An 18468-nucleotide genomic window follows, 5' to 3' on the forward strand; every position below is an offset into this window, starting at 1 on the left:
ACAGTATCACACAGGACAGGATTAGACACACCAACTCAGCAGACAGTATCACCCAGGAGAGGATTAGATACACAGCTCAGCAGACATTATCACACAGGCTAGCATTAGATACACAGCTCAGCAGACAGTATCACACAGGCTAGGATTAGATACACGGCCGTGCACACAGCATCACCCAGGAGAGGATTAGATACACGGCCGTGCACACAGCATCACCCAGGAGAGGATTAGATACACGGCCGTGCACACAGGCATCACCCAGGACAGGATTAGATACACGGCCGTGCACACAGCATCACCCAGGACAGGATTAGATACACGGCCGTGCACACAGCATCACCCAGGACAGGATTAGATACACGGCCGTGCAGACCGCATCAACCAGGACAGGATTAGATACATGGCCGTGCACACAGCATCACCCAGGACAGGATTAGATACACGGCCGTGCACACAGCATCACCCAGGACAGGATTAGATACACGGCCGTGCACACAGCATCACCCAGGACAGGATTAGATACACGGCCGTGCACACAGCATCACCCAGGAGAGGATTAGATACACGGCCGTGCACACAGCATCACCCAGGAGAGGATTAGATACAACGGCCGTGCACACAGCATCACCCAGGAGAGGATTAGATACACGGCCGTGCACACAGCATCACCCAGGAGAGGATTAGATACACGGCCGTGCACACAGCATCACCCAGGAGAGGATTAGATACACGGCCGTGCACACAGCATCACCCAGGACAGGATTAGATACACGGCCGTGCACACAGCATCACCCAGGACAGGATTAGATACACGGCCGTGCACACAGCATCACCCAGGACAGGATTAGATACACGGCCGTGCACACAGCATCACCCAGGACAGGATTAGATTACACGGCCGTGCACACAGCATCACCCAGGACAGGATTAGATACACGGCCGTGCACACAGCATCACCCAGGACAGGATTAGATACACGGCCGTGCACACAGCATCACCCAGGACAGGATTAGATACAACGGCCGTGCACACAGCATCACCCAGGACAGGATTAGATACACGGCCGTTGCACACAGCATCACCCAGGACAGGATTAGATACACGGCCGTGCACACAGCATCACCCAGGACAGGATTAGATACACAGCTCATCAAACAGCATCACCCAGGACAGGATTAGATACTGTCTGCTGAGCTGTGTATCTAATCCTGTCCTGGGTGATGCTGTGTGCACGGCCGTGTATCTAATCTGTCCTGGGTGATGCGGTCTGCTGAGCTGTGTATCACCCAAGAGAGGGTTAGATACACGGCTCAGCAGATAGTATGAAACAGGAGAGGATAATACACAGCCGTGCAGACAGCATCAGCGGCGGTACTCGCATGCAGTGGGGCAAGGGGCACACACATACACAGCAGCGGCGAGCAGAGCGGTGGCTGGGAGAGAGCGGAGGGAGGAAGTGTCATCGGAGACGGTAACGGCGGGGGGAGGGGCGGCGGTAGCAGTAACGGGGGCTGGGGAGAGCTGAGGGATGGGGGTGTCAGCGGAGACGGGTAACAGCAAAGGGGGAGGGGCGGGCACTAGCGGGGGCTGAGGAGAGTGAAGGGATGGGGGTGTCAGCGGGAGACGGAACGGCGAGGGGGAGGGGCGGGCACTAGCGGGGGCTGAGGAGAGCGAAGGGATGGGGAGAGCGGAGGGAGGCGGTGTCATCGGGTAACGGGGGCAGGGGAGGGCAGGCGGCCTGTACTCACACATCCCGGCGGTTGACAGGGGTGAAGTGGAGCAAACAGCATACGCTGTGAGCTCCACGATGATGGCGGCTGAACTCCTCCCTCTGCTGTGATCTGGACAGCCCCATGGGGCGCGTCCAGGTCACAGCATACGCCCACTGTAATACTACACATAGGGTCGGATAGCGACCACTATTCTCTATGCACAGGGGCTACCATAAAGGAGTGTGTAACTGTCGTTACACACACCAGCAAATCCAACATGGCCCCCAGTGCATACAGTAAAATTAGAATAACAGAAAAAGTAAATAAGCTACGATTTTCATTTTGTATTAGAAATACTTGATTTCAGAATCACTATTTTTAATACAAAAATAAAAAAACGCGATACTGTCCCTTTAAGCGCAGAATCCTTTTTTTTTTTTTTCCCCACTGCGCATGCTCAGCTCTTATGTTTGGTATTGCAGCCCTGTACAGGCACACTTTGATCTGCCTTGCTGAGGGCAGATCAAAGTACTGTAATGCGCAGGCGCAAGGAATGGTGAAAGACCGTTTGCGCATGCATACTACAAGACTTTGATCTGCCTTGCTGAGGGTAAATCAAAGTGTGGCTGTACAGGGCTGCAATGCCGGCCTGCGTGGCTGACGTAGGACCGTGTGGATTATTCCTATCTGGAGCCTTTTCATGTGATTGTGTACATACTGGGGCATGCTCAGTAGCAAATGGATTCCCGTTGTGCGATGGATTATGGCAGAATCCAGCCACCATAGACCGACCATTTTATCTCTTGACTGATTGTGATGGAATCCTGCGCAGAGTGAGTTCTTTTGACTCTCCAAAAAATGTTAGTGTCAGTTCCTTCCGCCCGACGGCCAGTCATTCCACGACTGATCCATCGCGCTGCGGATACAATGCAGGGCCATCAGTCGCAATCCGTCGTTAATAGAAGTCTATGGGGAAAAAACTGAATCCTGCAAAATATTTTGTAGGGTACTGTATTTTCTCAAGACAACGGATTGTGACTGAAAGACTCAAGTGTGAAAGTAGCCTTTAGTAGTCAGTGTACAAGCTTGTGGTGTAAATTTGTTGTGTCTTGTAATTAACTCAATAGCCATTAATGTCTAAACCACTGGCAAGAAAAATGACTCCACCCATGAGTGAAAATGCCAAATTGTGTCCAAAGTGTCAAGATTTTGTGACCACCACTAATTTCAAGCATTGCCATAATTCTCTTGGGCATGGTGTTTACTCGAGCTTCACAGATTACCACAGGACATCTTGGCATCATGCAGCTGGTGGATGTTAGAGACCTTGTGCTACTCCACCTTCTGTTTCAGGATGCCCCACAGATGCTCAACAGGGTGTAGGTCTGGAGACATGCTTGGCAAGTCTAGCGCCTTTACCCTCACTTTCTTAAGCAACGCAGTGGTCGTGTTGGAGGAGTTTGGCATCGTTATGTTTAAACGAAGGGAAGAGGATCATGCTCTGGTTCTTGTATGTCGCAATACATGTTGGCATCCATGGTTTCCTCAATGAACTGTAGCTCCCCACAGTTGGCAAACTCATGCAGACCCCAAACCATGACACTCCCTCCACCATGCTTGACTGTATTCAGGACACACTCTGTGCTCCTCAACTGGTTGCTATCTCACAGGCTGCCACACTGCCCTGCTCTGTATGGCCAGCAGAGCCCCATCGCTGCCAGCAGAGCACCCACTCAGCATCGAAGCACTCCAGCACCCCCTCCACCTCCGCTGTCAACCCCTTCCGGTAAGACCTCACCGGACTATAAGACGGTGTGTATGGCGGACTTAAAGGGGTTGCCCAAAATTTAATATTAAATTTCAGTATGCTTTTTCTAATATTCCTTATTAAAAAGTCCCTACAGTTCACTTATTGCCTCTAACGTTTTTTTTTTAACCTACTTACTGTATCGTATGAGAACTTCTAGTGCATTTTGGGATACACAACACTTCATCAGAGCTTCTGTTCCTGCTGCAGCCTCTTTCCTTACTCTGAGATGAAGCATCATAAGTGACGTCAGTTTAAGGGGTTGGGCTATTCGTGCTCTGAGCATGTGTCGTCTTCCATGTCTGTCATATACTCAATGAAGCTCCTTGTCACTGTGCTATATTATTTACACCGCTCAGTGATGGTGCGCTCACTCGCTGGCTCTAATGAAAAGTGACAAGCCAGCAAGAGCGATCGTGGCAAGAGCGATCGTGGCAAGAGCGATCGTGGCAAGAGCGATCGTGGCAAGAGCGATCGTGGCAAGAGCGATCGTGGCAAGAGCGATCGTGGCAAGAGCGATCGTGGCAAGAGCGATCGTGGCAAGAGCGATCGGTGGCCAGCAGACACCAGCCCCACCCCTGATGGAGACGTCCTGAGCGGTAGGAGGCTGATCTCTCCGGGTTCTTCACACTGACAGTGCGCTCTCTTGCCAGCTCGTCACTTGTCAGTTAAGGATTTATTGCACGGTCTCTGCAGTGTAATATGTGATATAACATTAAGGGAAAGGAGCTTCATTGAGCATATGTCAGAATTGACTGTCGACGCTTGGTAGAGAAGGTAGCAGCCATCCCATGAAATGGACATCACTGCTGACTCTTCAGGGTGAAGCTCGAGGCTGCGCAGCTCTGCCTCCAACCAACCCCTCCCAGCATGCACTGGGGGTTCTCAAACAAATCGTTATGAAATAGGTATATAAAATAAATCAGTGTAAGGCTAGGTTCGCACACTGCGTCTTTTTGACGCTGCGTTTTTGTGCGTTTTTGGCCGCCAAAAACGCACAAAAACGCACCTGCGTCGAAAAAACGCATAAAAAAACGCATGCGTTTTTGCCGCGATTTGGTGCGTTTTTGGCTGCGTTTTGCTGCGTTTTTGATCTCTGCGTTTTGCTGCGTTTTTCCAATGCATTGCATGGGGGGAAAATGCAGAAAAACGCAGGAAAGAACTGACATGTCCATTTTTTTTTTTTTAACTCAAAAACGCAGGTAAAAAAAACAATGTGTGCGGACAGCAAAAATGAAAACTCATAGACTTTGCTGGGGAAGCAAAGTCCTGCAGTTTTGAGGCCAAAAACGCGCAAAAACGCCGCGAAAAACGCACTGTGTGCACATAGCCTAATGAGGGAATGATAGGGATTTTTTAATCTAATTAGAAAGGAGATTAGATTAGATTGTTAGATTAAATACAGACCTAATAGGATTACAATAATTTAGTTTCGCACTACCCCTTTAAGTTCCAAAATTAAAGGGCAGGAAGGATTGAGCTGTAAGTAAAATCTTGCTCAGAACGGAGTAGAGTTCAGTCAGTATGGAGGTAATCGCTGTACTCCAAATGTACAATGAAAAACATGAAATGGACTGGAAAATAAATGGACAAGTGCAGGGTGGTGTTACTGGGGCTCGTAGATTTTGCTTTGCCCTTCTTGTTTTTAGAACTCTGTCCTCTGAACATTTTCTTTTTTTTTTTGTTTTTTTTTTTTAAATTGTGTTTGTATTTTAAAAAAAAAAAAAAAAATTCCAGGGAGGGAATTTGGGTATACAGGTGAGTGCTGCTGGGTTGGACGGCACAGGGGGCCTGACGTTCCCTAAAGATTTAGGACAATAAAAACTTGGCTATTTAAACCCATTTCTTTTAAGATTGATCTAGGAGTTGGATCCTGCAGCATTCAGTCAAAACTGGGCCGTAGATTATGGAAAAGATTGATGACTTGTCTGCATTTCTATTCCAGACTACAACATGCGCAGATCAGCCATGAACAAGTCATTCAGAGGACAGTTGTCAGAAACCTTAACGTATGGCCAGCATTACTGTATGGATAATTTTGCCCTTTGTTTCATTATATATTGTGAAGGACTACTTGGTGATTATCTCCTAAACTGCAAAAATGGCTGTATTAGGGTACTTTCACACTTGCGTTGTTTTCCTTCCGTTACAATCCGTTAACAGATTCCGCTGTTTCCCATAGACTTGTATGGGTGACGGATTGTACTAAAAGGACCTGCGTTGCTTCCGCTGGGCGACGCTCCGTTGCTTCCGCACAGCGGGAGGAACGCAGCATGTAAAGTTGTTTTGAGCAGCGGAATCCTCTGGATTTCACTGCACATGCTCCTTCTTTTTTTTTTTTCAGCTGATCACCAGGCGGCCGGCTACTGGGAGCGATCAGCTGATTCAGCTGATCGTTCACAATAGTCTGCCGCCGGTACAACTGTAAAAAAAAAAAAAAAAAAAAAAGATCAAAATGGATTCTGTTGTTTTGCAGCATCCGTTGCATCCGTTTTGCCACTATATGCAACACATCCGTTGCATCCGTCACACAATGCAATGCAACGGATACCGTTCAACGCAAGTGTGAAACTAGCCTTAGATGAGCTGTTGACTGAATCTTTCTAGGCTATGAAGTAATGCGCTTGTCTTCTGTAGCGGCACATGATGGGGATACTGAAGTCCACATGCCCAATCCCTCTCTTCCCCACCTGCTTACTGTGGACTTTTGCCGGTCACTTTGCGTTCCATGGTCTGCTTATTTCCTGGCATATTAAGCCACATGTGGCTTTTTTTTCCCATCCCAGCATTAAGCGGCATTATGGCTTTAAATGGACAAACTTTCCATCTGCAACAGACGTGTAAGAAAATATTTAGAGCTGTTTCCTTGTTTGTGTGCTGACAGTAGTTGTTTTTCATCACTTGGTTAAAAAAAAAACTCTCCTATAAATGTATTTACCGGTAATTCCGTAAACCTGTGTTAATAGCTCACGAAATGACATAATCGCTGGTACCAGCACTGCTTCACTCCTTTCTGGGTCACATGAGGGCGCATTATACTGCACTCTGAAGGAGCATGTTGGTCAGACACATTAAGAGATGCACTCCATTTTATAAATCCAGCACTTCTGACTGGAGGCGTGAACTTCTGTGCATTGCACCAGAGATATTATTCTAGTCATGGACTGGAGTAAGGTATGTTATGAATTGGGTGAATTGTGCCATCATGCCCAGCTCTCCCCATCTTGGTGGAGTTCGGCAAATGTTTGTGACTTTTCAAAGCAATTTCTGCTTTGCGTTGGGGCCTGTGTGAGTCAGAAGACTGTTATACTGTGACTTACATTGTAAAAGCCATTACTGGCTCACACACAGTACCCAGTCATTCAGTCTGACTCGCCATCGTGTATCTCAGAAGAAGAGCTGAGCAGCGCGGGATGCCAGAGAAGACAGCGATCCGGGAGAATCTGACTACACTAATACATACACCAGTGGAGTGACTAGCAATCAGCGGGAGCCCTTTACATCTGACGCATTGGTTTCTGCATATTGTTAGGGACATTATTCTTGGCACGTTTTTCCTATCGGACATGAATGCCGCAGTCCTGTGGATAGCTTATGATCCTCTGGATGAGCGGCCTCTTTGTGCCCATGTGCTGTGGCTAGTAAGACTATTGCCCCGTACAAGCTAGACACAGCTGGCTAGGAGAATTTATTAAAGGGGTTGTCCAACCTGAGGACATTTTCGACAGCCCTGCTGGTATGGAAGCATTTCTTCTAAAGGACAATACAGCGCCTCACGGAGGCAACCCATGGTGTGATCCGCTCCACATGTAATGTCTCAGGTGTATGTGGGAAGCAATGTTACCTGTGGACTTTTTAAGGAAATGTGTTAATTTAATATGGGGCAGGATTAACCCTTTCTGCTACTTTTTTGCTTCCCATCAGAACTCACTGACCCTGGTCCGGTGATCACACTTTGCTGATGTTCAGCTTTTTTTTTTTTTTTTTTTTTTCTTGTATGAAAATCTTATATTAATGACCTTTATAACAGTATATTCCCAGTTTAGGATTAAAGCGGATTGTGGTGGAGAGCTGTCCTCTGACCTGCTAGAATGAGGGGACAGAGGGGCAGTTTTGAGTACTGTACCCATTTTAGCCTACTTTGGCTTTTACTTTTTTGTCTATATGCCTATCACATATTAAACAGTGGGAGACACAAATGTCCACAGAACTGTGCGTTCTCCTTGTAAGAGCAAGCTTCTGCACGCCTGAAGTCTGTTTTAGGCCCTGTGCGCACTAGAAAATGGAATTTTCTTAAGAAAAATCTGGACCCTCCGAAACATTACCGCACCTGCGGTAAAAAACCTCAGCAAACCGCACCCGAAAACCGCATGCGGTTTTACCACGGTATTGCCACGGTTTTTCCGTGGGTTGTTTCCTGCGGTTTTTGACCATTATCTATGGCAAAAACCGCAGGTACCTGCAGAGAAGTGACATGCAATGCTGTGCACATCGTGGTGTTTGCTTTTTTTTCTACTGCAATTTTGTCACAAAACAGCTGCATGCAAATCCTAATGCCAGCAGGGTCAATGAAAATCCTGAAGTTTTGTGCTCATGTTTTTTTTTTTTTTTTCTTTCTTTCCTTTTCCCCTAGTAGATGTGGTACAGAAATCAATCAGCATGACAATTCTTGCAGCTTTTTTTCCAACCCAGAATGCATGAAAAACTCATGGGGAAAAAATGCAGCCGTTTTCCTGTAAATGCAGAAATTTCTGCACCCAAATACTCAACATGTGCACAGCGCTTCAGAATTCTCATTGACTTTAACATAAACATGCAGATTTGGGCCACGATCTGCACCGTCTGCATCAAGACGCACTGTGCGCACACAACTCGCCAAATGATGGCTGTGTGCAGGTGGCCTTCTAGTTTGGAGTTAATCGTTCTCCTATAGATTATATAGAAGCTTTGTTGCCAGCAAATATCTATTATTTATTTTTTTATTATTGTTCCTATTTTCATTTTGACTTCATGTCTCCTTGTAACCCAAACCTAAAGGTCGAGTCACACTAAGCAACTTACCAGCGATCCCAACAACGATAGGGATCGCTGGTAAGTTGCTAGGAGGTTGCTGGTGAGATGTCACACTGCGACGTGCCAGCGATCCCACCAGCAACCTGACCTGGCAGGGATCGCTGGAGCGTCGCTACACGAGTTGCTGGTGAGCTCATCAGCAACCAGTGACCAGCCCCCAGCGCCGCGTGGAAGATGCTGAGCTTGGTAACTAAGGTAAATATCGGGTAACCAACCCGATATTTACCTTGGTTACCAGCGCACGGAGCTACACGTGCAGAGAGCAGGGAGCAGCGCACACCACTTAGCGCTGGCTCCCTGCTCTCTTAGTTACAGCACACATCGGGTTAATTACCCGATGTGTCCTGCAGCTACATGTGCACAGAGCAGGGGCCGGCACTGACAGTGAGAGCGGCGGAGGCTGGTAACAAAGGTAAATATCGGGTAACCAAGGACAGGGCTTCTTGGTTACCCGATGTTTACCGTGGTTACCAGCCTCCGCAGAAGCCGGCTCCTGCTGCCTGCACATTCAGTTGTTGCTCTCTAGCTGTCACACACAGCGATCTGTGCTTCACAGCTGGACAGCAACAACTAAAAAATGGCCCAGGACATTCAGCAACAACCAACGACCTCACAGCAGGGGCCAGGTTGTTGCTGGATGTCACACACAGCGACATCACTAGCAACATCGGTGCTACGTCACAAAAGTTGTTCGTTAGCAGCGATGTTGCTAGTGATGTTGCTTAGTGTGACGGGGCCTTAAGTCTGCAAACGCTGGGAAAGTGAAGGGTCAGCGAGTATTTACTGTAGAGCCCAGGACACGTCACCCAGCAGAAACTGATGTCATTTTTTGGCTCCTTCTACTTAGAATATATACGGTAGGTGATATTGAGACCAGTACATATTGGCACCATCAGCCGCATTACTGGGTAAAAGTGCTGACAGGTTCCTTCTTATTGTTCTGAACGGTGCTGGCAGCCATCTTGCCCCATTAATGTTGAGGCTAAAACCATAAAAGCTGTTCAGCAGTCCCCTCTTACTAATTACTACACAGTGAGTTTGTGACTTGTATCCATTACTTATCCACGGCCTCTTCTTCCGGCAGCTGATAAACCTTTGCATGTTATTGCAGGTGAAATGTGCCAAGCTACCTTGTCTCCGGCTGGCAATCAGTCAGCAGGGCAGAGCTGTGTGCCAGAGAGCTATTTCACTTGAAAACCTTTAGGCCGGGGCTAAGTAGCTACTTTTTGTAACCTTACAGTTACATGGTAGTAAAAAAAAATAAAAATCTGTTTTTCCAAAAATAAAACACTGGCTTTTACTTCTTTTGCCCTGAAAAAAGTCCTAGCACTTATTTTTGAGTAGGTCTTATTTTTGGGGGAAAACAGTAGGAGGTAACTTTACCCCCCCAAAAAAGCAGACCTCCTTCCTTCCCAGGAGACTCATATTTACCAGGTCCTGGACGTCTGCATGGCTCCCAGGTCCCCCTGCAATCCTCGGCGGAGCTCGCTGCATGCCATCCTCCCCTGCTTCTGGTCGATGCACGCATGCGCACTCACACACTTACACATCTGGTGATAGCGATTTGCTTCCGGCCAGCAGGGGAAGATGGGACACAGTGCAATGTTACTCATGGAGGACTCGGCGGTGGAATGCATAGATGCGTTCCACCGCAGGTCCTCTATGCGTTGCATCTCTCTGTGTCCCAGGATTCTCTGCCAGCCAGAAGCAATCATTATCGTATGTGGTGAGATTGTGTGTGCTATCTGAAGTGTGAGGGTGTGTGGTCCACTGCAGGTCCTCCCGTTCGGCGTCTGAGTATGATCACGGGGTCTTCTCTCCTTCTTTCTTCTCATGGGGGTGTCTGATGTCTATAATGAAGTGTCCTGCAGTATTCTTTAACTTTTTTAGCTGCATGGACACGTCATGATTGAACCACGACTAGGGCTTATTTTCGGAGTAGGGCTTAATGTAAGCCTTGCTCTAAAAAGGCCGTACATTCCTGCTAGAGCTTATTTTTGGGGGAGGGCTTATTTTTATAAAACCAAACCTTTTAGCTGCAGTACATAGTGCTGTGTGCAGTTGGGTGGGCGGCAGCTGTAGCATATTAGTTACAATCCCTCAGTAGCGCTACCCTACAGGAAGTCACAATAGCCCAGCCCTTGATGAGCATGAAATTAACATGCTTCCTAAATGTATTTGTAAGGGGAGTGAAGTTCAATAAAGTTTTTAGATTGTGCGTTAGAACAGATCAGAATGGTGGCCATCTACACTACACAATGTGCAACCTACCATACAGCCGAGAAATCAGATTTCCAGCACAAGTTAGTAGACATGGCGAAAGCTTGTGGAACCTGAACATTAAGAACAGCATCTATTGATCAGAGAACCAAAGCGTTTCCACCATAGGTTCTTATAGGAAACTGGCCATCTGATATATTCTGCCCAGTCCATGGGCATCATGATCTGCCTCAGCCAGGTATGTCTGCCTCGGAAACGCCGCTTTGGCTAATAAAAGCATGTTTTTCTCTGAAATGCTGCCGTGTTTGTCAGTCACACGTGGTCGAGGTCACTCCGCCAGCTGATGCACTGCCTGTGGAGCGGGCAGCATGGCTCACCTGTCAGCTTCCCTTTACTCATGACAAGGTTATGACCCTCTAATTAAGATCATCCGGCTATCTGATGACCAGACACTGTTTTTAATGCTCAAGTTTTAAAAGTGATACTAGTGGAAGTCTGACCATCATAGTGCCGGTTTCTTTTACTCAAGTTTTAAGTCACACCAATGGAGTGCTGGAAATCCTGTTTTCTACGTTATTGCAAATTCTCATGAGTACTTTCACCAGTTGCCAGGAAAGTATTGCAAAATCGGTGATCTCTACGTCCTAAAAATTTTGTACACTATGGCCTAGTTAGTAATCATAGGTGTGGCTAATCCTATACAATAAGAGCCATCGCCACTACATACATAATACAAGTCCAGCTATAGAAAAGGTACATACACTGATATGGGCAAAGTTACCACCGTGTAAGATATAAGGGTTAAGGAGACAGGATGGTGTTCAGGCGCTCGGTGCTTCATGGCGCGGCTAATCATTTAATTACACCTTCCCACCTGCTTGTTTTCCTACTATCCACTCACTCCTGCTCTTCTTTGACAGCTCTGGTTCCATAGAGCCGAAGTAAAGGGGAGATGGATGGGAAACAAGCGGGTGGGAAGGTGCGCTTTGTTTGGCTGCACCATGATGCACGAGCGCCAGTACTTGGTTTGAACAGTCATTCTGTGCTGACAGACCATTTTATAATAAGCATACAAGTCAGACAATAAGCAAGACTATGTATGTGCACTACAGCACATGTATTACAAACTTGCAATAGCTCCCAACATGCAAAAAAGACCTAACCAGATGAGAAGACAGGCCACCCCACCGGAGAGCCGGATGACGAGAAGTGCATAGACTAAGCTTGTGAGCAGGACCCTCGCTCCTCTTGGGTTGTGTTGAATTGTTCCTCTGTAATGTCGGATATTGTCTGTATGTGTCCCCTTTTTGAATTGAAAAGTGCTGCAGAACATGTTGAAATAGATGCAGAGAGATGCAGAGAGATGCAGAGAGATGCAGAGAGATGCAGAGAGATGCAGAGAGATGCAGAGAGATGCAGAGAGATGCAGAGAGATGCAGAGAGATGCAGAGAGATGCAGAGAGATGCAGAGAGATGCAGAGAGATGCAGAGAGATGCAGAGAGATGCAGAGAGATGCAGAGAGATGCAGAGAGATGCAGAGAGATGCAGAGAGATGCAGAGAGATGCAGAGAGATGCAGAGAGATGCAGAGAGATGCAGAGAGATGCAGAGAGATGCAGAGAGATGCAGAGAGATGCAGAGAGATGCAGAGAGATGCAGAGAGATGCAGAGAGATGCAGAGAGATGCAGAGAGATGCAGAGAGATGCAGAGAGATGCAGAGAGATGCAGAGAGATGCAGAGAGATGCAGAGAGATGCAGAGAGATGCAGAGAGATGCAGAGAGATGCAGAGAGATGCAGAGAGATGCAGAGAGATGCAGAGAGATGCAGAGAGATGCAGAGAGATGCAGAGAGATGCAGAGAGATGCAGAGAGATGCAGAGAGATGCAGAGAGATGCAGAGAGATGCAGAGAGATGCAGAGAGATGCAGAGAGATGCAGAGAGATGCAGAGAGATGCAGAGAGATGCAGAGAGATGCAGAGAGATGCAGAGAGATGCAGAGAGATGCAGAGAGATGCAGAGAGATGCAGAGAGATGCAGAGAGATGCAGAGAGATGCAGAGAGATGCAGAGAGATGCAGAGAGATGCAGAGAGATGCAGAGAGATGCAGAGAGATGCAGAGAGATGCAGAGAGATGCAGAGAGATGCAGAGAGATGCAGAGAGATGCAGAGAGATGCAGAGAGATGCAGAGAGATGCAGAGAGATGCAGAGAGATGCAGAGAGATGCAGAGAGATGCAGAGAGATGCAGAGAGATGCAGAGAGATGCAGAGAGATGCAGAGAGATGCAGAGAGATGCAGAGAGATTATATTTAACCACAGAATGGTGCTTGCCCTCCTCTTAGGACCACCCTAAGCTCTGTTTGTGTCTGTTATTATTTAGTCATGTCCAAATACCATATGATGCTGTTAATGTATAGGAATTATAATCTGAACATCGCCATTTGTTTTGCCTGCCTGGAGGATGGGAGCACATTAAGTAATTAAATGGCACATACAGTGCAAAAATACAAGTCCAATTATGATGCTATAGGGCAGTGTTCCCCGACTCCAGGCCTCAAGGCCCACTGACAGTGCACGTCTTCAGGATTCCCCTAGCAATGTACAGGAGTTAGTATTGCACAGGTGATGATTCCAAGGAAACCTGAAGAGGACTGGAGTAGGGAACACTGCTATAGAGGATTATACATATTTCTGAGATCTGCCCAGTCCTCATTCTGCTCCATTGAATCAGGCTATTGGGTTAGGGTATCTGCCCAGGACCAGGAATGGCAGTGTTTTGCACTCTGCGAGTTTTCTCTGCTTCCAAAACGCTGTGTTGTATGGCACAAGCATAGTGGGATTTACCTTGCTTTTTTTGGTACAATAACCTGACCTCTCGCATGGCGGCGGCCGGGCGCTCAGCTGAGCGCTCTCGCATGGCGGCGGCCGGGCGCTCAGCTGAGCGCTCTCGCATGGCGGCGGCCGGGCGCTCAGCTGAGCGCTCTCGCATGGCGGCGGCCGGGCGCTCAGCTGAGCGCTCTCGCATGGCGGCGGCCGGGTGCTCAGCTGAACGTTCGGCCACCAAGAAACAAAGTTTCTGTGACAAAAAAAAAAAAAATGAGCATGCGCATTGAAAAATAGAGTATTCCGCCACTCAAAAAAGTTACATGCTGCGTTCCTTCCGCCCGGCGGATACAACGCAGTGTCTGCCAGCGGAAGCAACACAGGTACTTTTGGCACAATCCGTCATCCATACAAGTCTATGGGAAACAGCGGAATCCGTTAACTGATTCTGCTGTTTTCCAAAAGGGCGGATTGTGACGGAAGGAAATTAACGCAAGTGTGAAAGTACCCTAAGGGTGAAGTTGATGGCATTTGCAGATCACTTGCAGAGTCGTGACCCCGGTGATATTTGCAGATATTGCGGTGGGAATTCTAATACAAATGTATTACTTGTGAGCAAATCATCTGTTACAAATACATTCTTATTTATTATTTTTGTTTTGCAGGTGTTGGGCATTATTGTTCCAGTAACACGGAGCAGAAGCTGTTTACATGCTCAGGATAGCAAGTAAGTGTTCTGTCTCATCTTTGCTAAACGTGTGTTATGCTTTCCCCCCAAAAAGCAATATGGCATGTCCTTTGAATCTGGGTTTATTATACTGTTTTTGTTTTTTTTTTATTACTCCTGGACACTTCTGACAGGACAGTAACACTGTTCAGACGGGTAGGGGGTGTGTGTCGCTCTCCCACCACTCCCTGGCCTCTTTGGTAGGCACTCTAGGCCTTGTCTGCCTACAGAGCTGCTGCCTGCATCCGTGCAGTTTAACTGCTTGATATTAACCATGTGGGAAGCAACAGCTGCAATTGCACATTGTCTATTAAGAGTTTGGTCACCATTTCACCCATGTCGGTTGCTGTCTGGACCCTGTGTATAGCAACACACACCTATGACCCATGTGAAAATAATTGAATGTTTTTCTATAGTGTCTAAGAAGTAACTTTCTCCTTGTGGAGAGTGAGAAGCTGTGGAAAGATTAGGCGCAAATAGGGTCTTAAGCTTGGTTCACACAAAGCGACAGCGATAATGACTTAGCTGTTGAGTCACAGAAAATGGTGACGTAACAGCGACCTTGTAAGTCGCTGTTATGATCGCTGCTTAGCTGTCAAACACAGCAGAAGCAGCAGCGATCATAATGATACGCGTCGCTGTGCTACATGTGCAGAGAGTAGGGAGCAGCGCACACTGCTTAGCGCTGGCTCCCTGCACTCCTAGCTACAGTACATATCGGGTTAATTACCCGATGTGTACTGCAGTTACATGTGCAGAGAGCAGGAGCCGGCACTGGCAGTGAGAGCGGCGGACGCTGGTAACAAAGGTAAATATCGGGTAACCAGGGAAAGGTCTTCCCTTGGTTACCCAATGTTTACCCTGGTTACAGCTTACCACAGCTGCCAGATGCCGACTCCTGCTCGCTTCATTTCGTCGCTCTCTCGCTGTCACACACAGCGATGTGTGCGTCACAGCGGGAGAGCAACCTCCAAAAAATGAAGCTGGATATTCAGCAACGAGCGGCGACCTCACAGCAGGGGCCAGCTAGTTGCTGGATGTCACACACAGCGACAGCGACTGGACGTAGCAGCAACGTCGTCGTCGTCGCTGTGTGACACACCTCCTTTACCCAGTAAACAGGTGGGGGTGAATGTTAACAAAAACACTCACCTGGTCAGGTTGTGCCAGTCACAACCCCTTATTGAGCATGGATATACCGTGGAAGCAGTGGTCCCGCAGCAATGAGCCAATATTAAAAGTAGGAGGAAGGCAGGTTGAAATTCCGCGCCAAACCACAGGAGTCCAGAAGATGTTAGTAAATCCCTTTTTTTTATTTTCCGTCCCCTTCCTCAGGACAATGTACAGAGAATACTATCAGTTAGTATTCTCTGTACATTGTCCTGAGGAAGGGGACGGATATGTCCCTGAAACGCGTAGACCTGAGAAAATAAGGGATTTACTAACATCTTCTGGACTCCTGTGGTTTGGCGCAGAATTTAAACCTGCTTTCCTCCTTGTGGAGAGTGACATGTCTAGCAGGCCTGGTTGAGGAGGCTTATGAGCCATGCAATGCTCCTCTGGGAAAATAAATGACAATTGCTTCTTCAGAGAGGAAGAAAACTCGAGTGCCACCTGTAGAGCACTATCGATATTACATTTCCACCTTGCCACGTACGTGCTATGTCTGTGTCAGGGTACTTGTGTGGAGCAGGTCTCGGCAGCTGAGCCCATTCAAAACGCAACCGGTGCCAGCTGTGGTATTCATCCAGCATCTGCCTGCAACAGTAGTCACCAGAGCTAGCCGTGATCACCGCTTTTCTATCCATTGAGATGCCACTGGGAAAGGCAATCTATTGCCAGGTTTCTCCACCTCGTCTGCGAGCAGCGTCTTGTAGAGACAGAGACCCTGATTACAGTGATGTCACTTACTGAGCTGCTTACAGTAGTTTTGATTTAAAATCAGTTTATCAGCACATGATCAGTAAAGGACTAGCAAACCTGCTGCCAGGTAGTTAAGCATATTTGAGTTGTCTATAACCCCTATACCACCAGTGAGGGGCACCTTTTGAAAGTGTTGGCCACCTTGAAATTATTCCAGAAAATGAAGTATTTCTCCCAGAAAATTACACTTTTTGTTACACACGTTTTATTTCCTTTTTGTTTTTATGTTTCAATAAAGACAGTGGGGGAAAAAAGGCAAATTGGACATTATTTTCACACACAACTTCAAAAATGGGCCGGACAAGATTGTTGGCACCCTCAACTTAATATTTGGTTGCACACCCTTTGGAATAAATAACTGCAATCAATCACTTCTTGTATCCATCAACAAGCTTCTTTCACCTCTCAACTGGAATTTTGGACGACTCTTCTTTTGCAAACGGCTCCAATTCTCTCATATATGAATGCTGCATTTTCTCACCAGGAATTTTAAGATCTCTCCACAGGTTTTCAATGGGATTTAGATCCAAACTCATTGCTGGCCACTTCAAAACTCTCAAGCGCTTTGTTCCATCCATTTCTGGGTGATTCTGTATGTTTGGGGTCATTGTCTTACTGGAAGACCCATGACTTTGGACACAAACGCAGCTACCTGACACTGGGCACTACATTGCAACCCAAATCCTTTGGTAATCTGCAGCGTTCATAATACCTTGCATACAGTCAAGGCTTCCAGTGCCCGAGGCAGCAAGACCTTTTTGAACATGCACCATATATAACTATGCCTTTTTTCTTTGTTGGCCTCATACAGTTTTCGATAAACAGCAGAATGTTTTTTCCTAAAAAGCTCCATCTCGATCTTGTCTGTCAAGTCACTTTCCCAGAAGGATTTTAGATTACTCGTATATATTTTGTTAAACTTGAGTCTAGTTTTTTTATGTCTGTCAGCAGTGGGGTCCTTCTGGGTCTCCTACCGTGGTGACAGTTTGTGCTGACACTGATACCCCTTGAGTCTGCAGGACAGCTTGAATTTCTTTGGAACTTGATTGGGCCTGCTTATCCACCATCTGGACTATCTTGCATTACAGCCTGTCATTAGTTTTTCTCTTCACATCTACGGAGATTAGCTACAGTGCCATGGGTTGAAAATTTCTTGATTATGTTGCAGACTGTACACCTAAAAACATAAAGCTCTCTGGAGATGGACTTGAGATTGTTGATATTCATATTGTGGTTTTCATATTGCCCACACTTGTTACTTACCACAGGTTGAAACATAGTTGTTCACTCAATTTTGGAAGGGTGCCAATTTTTTCTGGTCCATTTTTGAGGTTTGTGTGAAACTATGTCCACTCAGTGGTGTGGGTGAGGTTATACTGCTATATCTGCAGATTCCCTATAATCACTGTCATCATCACTTACACTTGTGCACAATTAGGCAATTTGTATTTTTAAAGATTAAAGGGAACCTGTCGCCAGAATTTTACCTATTAAACTAAAAGAATCCCCTTCTGCAGCTCCTGGGCTGCATTCTATGAGGGTGCACCTTGGCCCTGACTCCCCTTCCAGACCCCAAAAATAACTTTATAAAACTTAGCCGTTAGGTATGCCAATTACGTTGGTTGGCCAGATGGGCGGGCTCATTTTCTGCCCCTTTATTTCCCTCCTGCCACTGATCGCAGTCCTCCTTCCTTGATTGATGGGATGACGCCCACCGTCATCCTCCTCGTTGCAAATCTCGCGCCTGTGCACTTAGGTTGGTTCGCGCAGGCGCAGTTCGCTCTGCCATATCGCTGGCAAAGTAGAAAACAGCTGCCCTCGCTCGCGCCAGTGATCTAAATGCGCAGGCGCAAGATTAGGGGCGGGTACGCGCATGACGCTGGTGAGGTCGGCGCTGTGCTTGACCTCACCAGTGCCATGCTCGTACCCGCCCATCATCTCGCGCCTGCGCATTTAGCTCACCGGCGTGAGCAAGGGCAGCTGTTTTCTGCTCTGCCTGCGATATGGCAGAGCAAACTGCGCCTGCGCGAGCGGACCTAACTGCACAGGTGCGAAATTTGAAAATGCAACGAGGAGGATGACAGAGGGTGTCATCACGTCAATCAAGAAAGGATGCAAAATATATTTTGACATTTACAAAAATATGTATCAGTGACCAATATAGCCATCCTTCTTTTCAATA

The 18468-nt window shown here is 47.2% G+C and overlaps 1 protein-coding gene across 1 annotated transcript in view; it reads left to right on the forward strand.

The window, feature by feature from the left end:
• The window catches only part of RAP1A (RAP1A, member of RAS oncogene family), a 73923-nt gene that overhangs the window by 9631 nt on the left and 45824 nt on the right, over positions 1-18468 (forward strand). The window contains exon 2 of the mRNA XM_075333594.1: positions 14302-14363. The gene's annotated coding sequence lies outside the window, so the exon portion shown is untranslated. The remainder of the gene's footprint in view (positions 1-14301; positions 14364-18468) is intronic.

This window comes from Anomaloglossus baeobatrachus, chromosome 2 (assembly GCF_048569485.1).
Source record: "Anomaloglossus baeobatrachus isolate aAnoBae1 chromosome 2, aAnoBae1.hap1, whole genome shotgun sequence".
NCBI lineage: Eukaryota > Metazoa > Chordata > Amphibia > Anura > Aromobatidae > Anomaloglossus > Anomaloglossus baeobatrachus.